Here is a 6,498-nt window from a genome sequence, read left to right as displayed (position 1 = left end):
ACAGAGGGGTGAGGTGTGATGAGGCTTAATCCGGGACACATGGAAAACGGGATGGATCCGCAGTGAGGCCGGAAGCTGAAGCCTCACTGCGGCTGGACTGATGACCTTGAGGATCTTAAACGGACCGATATACCGTTCCTGCAATTTAGGGGAGACCACTTGGAGGGGAATGTCCTTAGTTGACAACCACACTTCCTGCCCTGGCCGATACGTAGGGGCCGGGGTCCGCCGACGGTCTGCATGGGCCTTCGTCCTCATCCGGGCCCTCAGCAAAGCAGAACGGGCGGCACGCCACATCCGACGGCACTTCCGCAGTTGGGCCTGGACCGAGGGCACACCGACCTCTCGCTCAACCACCGGAAACAAAGGAGGCTGGTACCCCAGACACACCTCGAAAGGGGAGAGGCCGGTGGCTGACGACACCTGGCTGTTATGGGCATACTCGATCCAGGCCAAATGGGTACTCCAGGCCGCCGGGTGCGCGGCCGTCACGCAACGCAGGGCCTGTTCCACCTCCTGATTGGCCCGTTCTGCTTGCCCGTTGGTCTGGGGATGATACCCGGATGAGAGACTCACCGTGGCCCCCAGTTCCCGGCAGAAGCTCCTCCAGACTTGCAAGGAGAACTGGGGACCGCGATTGGAGACAATGTCTGTGGGAATCCCATGCAGCCGGACGACGTGGTGGACCAGGAGGTCCGCTGTCTCCTGGGCCGTCGGGAGCTTCGGGAGGGCCACGAAGTGGGCCGCCTTGGAGAATCGGTCCACTATCGTGAGGATGGTGGTGTTGCCCTGGGACGGCGGGAGGCCCGTGACAAAATCCAGACCGATGTGGGACCAGGGGCGATGAGGCACGGGCAGCGGCTGGAGCAGTCCCGAAGCCCTGCGATGATCAGCCTTGCCCCTGGTGGAGGCCTGGATATAATCCCGGACGTCGGCCTCTAGGGACGCCCACCAGAAGCGCTGCCGGACAACTGCCACGGTTCTTCGCACCCCTGGATGACAGGAGAGCTTGGAGCCGTGACAGAAGTCCAGGACTGCAGCCCTAGCCTCTGGTGGGACGTAGAGTCTGTTCTTCGGCCCAGTTCCAGGGTCCGGGCTTCGTGCCAGGGCCTCCCGGACGGTTCTCTCTACGTCCCAGGTGAGGGTGGCCACGATAGTGGACTCCGGGATGATGGGTTCCGGTGGATCCGACAACTCCGCTTTGACTTCATCTTCATGTACCCGGGACAAGGCATCCGATCTCTGGTTTTTGGTCCCGGGACGGTAGGTGATCCGGAAGTCAAAACGGCCGAAGAACAGTGACCAGCGGGCTTGCCTGGGGTTCAGCCGCTTGGCGGTCCTGATATACTCCAGGTTCCGGTGGTCAGTGAAAACCATGAATGGCACGGACATTCCCTCCAACAGATGTCTCCACTCTTCAAGAGCCTCTTTCACCGCAAGGAGTTCTCGATTGCCGACGTCATAGTTCCGTTCGGCCGGGGTCAACCTGCGGGAAAAATAGGCACACGGGTGAAGGACCTTATCGGTCTTCCCGCTCTGGGAAAGCACAGCTCCTATCCCTGAGTCCGAGGCGTCCACTTCAACCACTAACTGGCGACTAGGATCGGGCTGCACCAGAAAGGGGGCAGACGAGAAGCGCCGTTTCAACTCCTTGAACGCGGCATCGCAACGATCCGACCAGGTGAAGGGGACTTTTGGTGAGGTCAGGGCTGTCAGGGGGCTAACTACCTGACTGTAGCCCTTAATGAACCTCCTGTAGAAATGAGCAAAGCCGAGGAACTGTTGCAGCTTCCTACGGCTGGTGGGTTGGGGCCAGTCTCTCACCGCCGCGACCTTGGCCAGATCAGGAGCGACGGAGTTAGGGGAGATGATAAACCCCAGGAAGGACAAAGAAGTGCGGTGGAACTCGCACTTCTCGCCCTTCACAAACAGCCGGTTCTCCAACAACCGCTGCAGGACCTGACGTACATGCCGGACATGGGTCTCAGGATCCGGAGAAACGATGAGTATGTCGTCCAGATATACGAAGACGAATCGGTGCAGGAAATCCCGCAAGAGATCATTAACCAATGCTTGGAACGTCGCGGGGGCGTTTGTAAGACCGAACGGCATGACCAGGTACTCAAAGTGACCTAAGGGGGTGTTAAATGCCGTCTTCCACTCGTCTCCCTTCCGGATCCGAACCAGGTGATACGCATTCCTAAGATCTAGCTTAGTGAACATTTGGGCTCCATGCAGGGGCGTGAACACTGAATCCAACAAGGGCAATGGGTATCGGTTACGAACCGTGATTTCGTTCAGCCCCCTGTAATCAATGCATGGACGTAGTCCGCCATCCTTTTTTCCCACAAAAAAGAAACCTGCACCCATCGGGGAAGTGGAATTCCGGATCAACCCGGCAGCTAAAGAGTCCCGGATGTAGGTCTCCATTGATTCGCGCTCAGGTCGTGAGAGGTTGTACAGCCTGCTGGACGGAAACTCAACGCCTGGAACCAAATCAATGGCACAATCGTACGGGCGGTGCGGGGGAAGGGTGAGCACCAGATCCTTGCTGAACACGTCCACAAGGTCATGGTACTCCACCGGCACCGTCCCGAGATTGGGCGGGACTCTGACCTCCTCCTTAGCCTGGGAACCGGGAGGAACCGAGGAACCTAAGCATACCCGATGGCAGGTCTCGCTCCACTGAACCACTACCCCGGACGGCCAATCGATCCGGGGATTGTGTTTTAACATCCAGGGGAACCCGAGAATCACGCGGGAGGTGGCAGGAGTCACAAAAAACTTGATCTCCTCCCGGTGGTTCCCTGACACCACCAGAGTTACTGGAGGTGTCTTATGTGTGATTAAAGGGAGTAGGGAGCCATCTAGTGCCCGTACTTGCACAGGTGAAGTAAGTGCCACCAGAGGGAGCCCTGCCTCCCTGGCCCATCTGCTGTCTAGCAAATTCCCTTCAGAGCCCGTGTCCACCAGTGCTGGGGCCTGAAGGGTTAAATCCTCATAAAGGATTGTAACTGGGAGTCATGTGGCAATATGGGTGTGTCCCACGTGAATGTCTTGGCCCACCCCTAGCCCAGTTTCTAGGGGCGGGAGTTGGTGTTTAACCGCTCGGGGCAGTCCTTCACTTGATGCTCTATCGAGCCACAAACAAAGCACGCTCCGCGGACCAGCCTCCTCTGTCTTTCCGGTGGTCTAAATGTGGCCCTGCTCGTGTCCATAGCTTCATCAGCAGGGGGAGCTGTAACCACACGGAGTGTAGAGGCCGTGGAGCGTGGGGAGGGCGGAGCTCGGTTGGAACCGGAAGGGAGAGGGACGGCGCGTGCCCGGCCACGCCCTTCGTCTCGTTCCCGATGGCATTCTTCTAACCGATTGTCTAATCGTATAACCAGATCAATAAGCCCGTCTAAATCCCGCGGTTCGTCTTTAGCCACCAGGTGCTCCTTTAGGACCAACGACAGTCCGTTTACGAAGGCGGCGCGGAGGGCAGTGCTATTCCAGCCGGACCTCGCAGCCGCGATGCGGAAGTCGACTGCATAAGCAGCTGCGCTCCGGCGCCCCTGTCTCATTGACAGCAGCACGGCTGAAGCGGTCTCTCCTCTATTGAGGTGATCGAACACTGTTCTGAACTCCCTCACAAACCCATCATATGTCTGAAGGAGCCGTGAATTCTGCTCCCAGAGCGCTGTAGCCCAAGCGCGTGCCTCACCGCCAAGCAGATTTATCACATAAGCTATCTTGCTGGCATCAGTCGCGTACATGACAGGACGTTGTGCGAAGACGAGCGAACACTGCATAAGGAAGTCCGCGCACATCTCCACACAACCTCCGTACGGCTCTGGACGGCTTATGTATGCTTCCGGGGAAGGTGGGAGGGGTCATTGAACGACCTGTGGAACGTCACTGTTACCTGTTACGCACAGGGTCGACAGGAGGGAGAGCCGTAGCAGCGCCCTGAGGGCGCGCTTCCACCTGCGCGGCGAGAGCCTCCACCCTGCGGTTAAGGAGGACGTTCTGCTCGGTCATAAGATCCAACCGAGCCGTGAAAGCGGTGAGGATTCGCTGCAACTCACCGATCATTCCTCCTGCGGACGCCTGTGCGCCCTGTTCTTCCATTGGCCGTTCAACAGCCGGTTGACGCCCCTCGGGATCCATGACGTTGGCCGAGATATCCTGTTGTGAAAGTGTAGGAACACGGACCCACAACAGGGGCGCAAATGAACGGACAATGGAGGAAGTCAAATAATAACACTTTACTGTTGTGAAGAAGCACAACCAACACGGCGAATTACAATTATAGATAAATAGTCAATTCACAACAAATGTGTCATGTGGGCAGGCTCGAAGATAAGAGACGTCCGTCTAAAGCAGAACCGGAACCACACGATTTCCTCCGCCACCGAACCCCGGGAATACTGGAGCCGCCAAGTCCCGAACACCCAGGTGGCCACTGCCTCCGCTTGTCGGATCTGGTACTGCTGGCGAGGAAAAAAACAGTTAGATATGGGTGCGTGTGCACCCGGCAACACGTATGGTGGGAAAACCACCTCCACCTCTCGTCGAAAAAAGAAACAGAGTATCTGCTGTCCAAACACACACAAGCAACAGATATTTCTGCTATAAACACGGTCAGCTGAGAATATTACCTCCTTGGTAGAGCGATATCTCGGCAGAGAAGTGGAGATGACGTCTTGCAGATATACCCTGCGGATCAGATGATTGGTAACAGCTGTCGTAGGTGACAGCTGTCACCCCGGCTGCTCCTGTGAGATGGCAGCGCCCTCTGGTGCCTGGAGCCCGCACTCCAGGCAGGGTGCCCTCTGGTGGTGGTGGGCCAGCAGTACCTCCTCTTCAGCGGCCCACACAACACTTCTCTCAACAATACAGGCATTCAGGTTTGACTATCACACTGTTGAAACACATATTTTGGTCAGATTAATCAGTATTTCAGTTAGTTTTTGAAAGAAATGGATGCTGTGTGCTCCTGACCAAAGATGTAAAGGACCGTCCAGCCAACAGTCCAAAAGCCAGGGTCTGTCATAGCATGGGGTTGCGTCATTGCCCTTGGCAAACATAATTTACACTTGTGTTATGGCAGCATTAACACCTGTAGGCCCAGAGATTTTTGTTTCTGCTGCCTCCCCCCTCCTCTTTGCAAAACATGTTAATTCCTCTCCATATGCGAACATTTGGAGAGGAATTAACATGCAGCTCAAGTGAAACTGTCTGGGCCTTTGAGTGTTCATTGGCAAATTCCAAAGAAACAATAGGCTGCTTTTATCTGCTGACACCTGTGTCCAGGCCACATTCCTCTGTTGTGTCTGACTGAGCCTGAGTGCTGGAGATCACCTCTCAGTTGGTCTGCCACCATTAGGTTCAACTGCCCCTGCAACATTATTCATTTTGCAGTCAATTTCATTGAGGTCATATCTTATTTCATGTACTAAGAGGAACCATTTTTCATTTTATATTTTATTTAGCGAACAAACAGTTTTACACTATTTTTATTATTTGCTCTGAGATACGTTTTCTACTTGTAAAATTAAAAAATCTTGTAATAATTGCCTGTCATTTTAAGAAGGGCAGAAGTATTTCTGATGAAAATCCTTCATGAATGTTAATTTGGTTGAAGGCTAAACACCAATTACAATGCCAATTTACTGTTCCCAGTTGTATGACAATGTCATAGAACTGGGATTAGCACCACCCCCAACAAAAAACCATTTCATCTTGAAATAACAACAAACAGAAGATATAATGTCAAGAAGAAAACAAAATTTTATTTCTCCCAAAGAAAAGGCTTGTTACATATGGAGGCTATACATGTCAGGATCTGTGGTGACGTGGCGCGGCAGGCAGGTGGACACCAATGCAGACTCATTACTCAGATAAAGGATTAGTAAAGGTTTAATCAGAAACAGGCTTGGTCGGTACACAGGAAGACAATCAGACAGGCGGCGGTTCAGATGGTCGTCAGGCGGAGGCGTGGTCAGTAAACAAGCAGAGTTTCAGCACGGGCAAACAGGTACATAAGAGGTGGCAAAAAACAGAGTCAAAAACAGGCTGGGTTCAGACACGGAGAAGCAGGTTAACTGGCTCAGGCAAAAGACAAGGTCAAGACAGGTGAAGGTCATACACGACAAGGAAACAGACTATGGCAGAACGAGAGGCTTGGAATGAGGCAATTTGCACTACGAACTAGCAGTGAGTGGTGGAAGACAAGGGGTTTAAAAGCAGAGGATAATCAGGGCGTGATGAGGTGCAGGAAAGAAGGCGTGGCTGAGTGAGACAGAAGTGGAGTGACAGGTGGGCGTGTCAGACAAAAGCAGCAAGGAGAGGAATGTGACAGTGACAGAACAAATGTTAAACAATTCCTAAAATCCAAAAGTGAGAAACAGAATAAATGAAAAGGCAGAAACAGAATAACAGAAAATTAAAGGCTGGATCAAAACTAGAGAAGAACTCAACATGTGACATGAGTGTACAGAAAAACCTAAGGGA

This window comes from Thalassophryne amazonica, chromosome 12 (assembly GCF_902500255.1).
Source record: "Thalassophryne amazonica chromosome 12, fThaAma1.1, whole genome shotgun sequence".
NCBI classification, from domain to species: Eukaryota; Metazoa; Chordata; class Actinopteri; order Batrachoidiformes; family Batrachoididae; genus Thalassophryne; species Thalassophryne amazonica.
Note: the sequence above shows the minus strand (reverse complement) of the source record.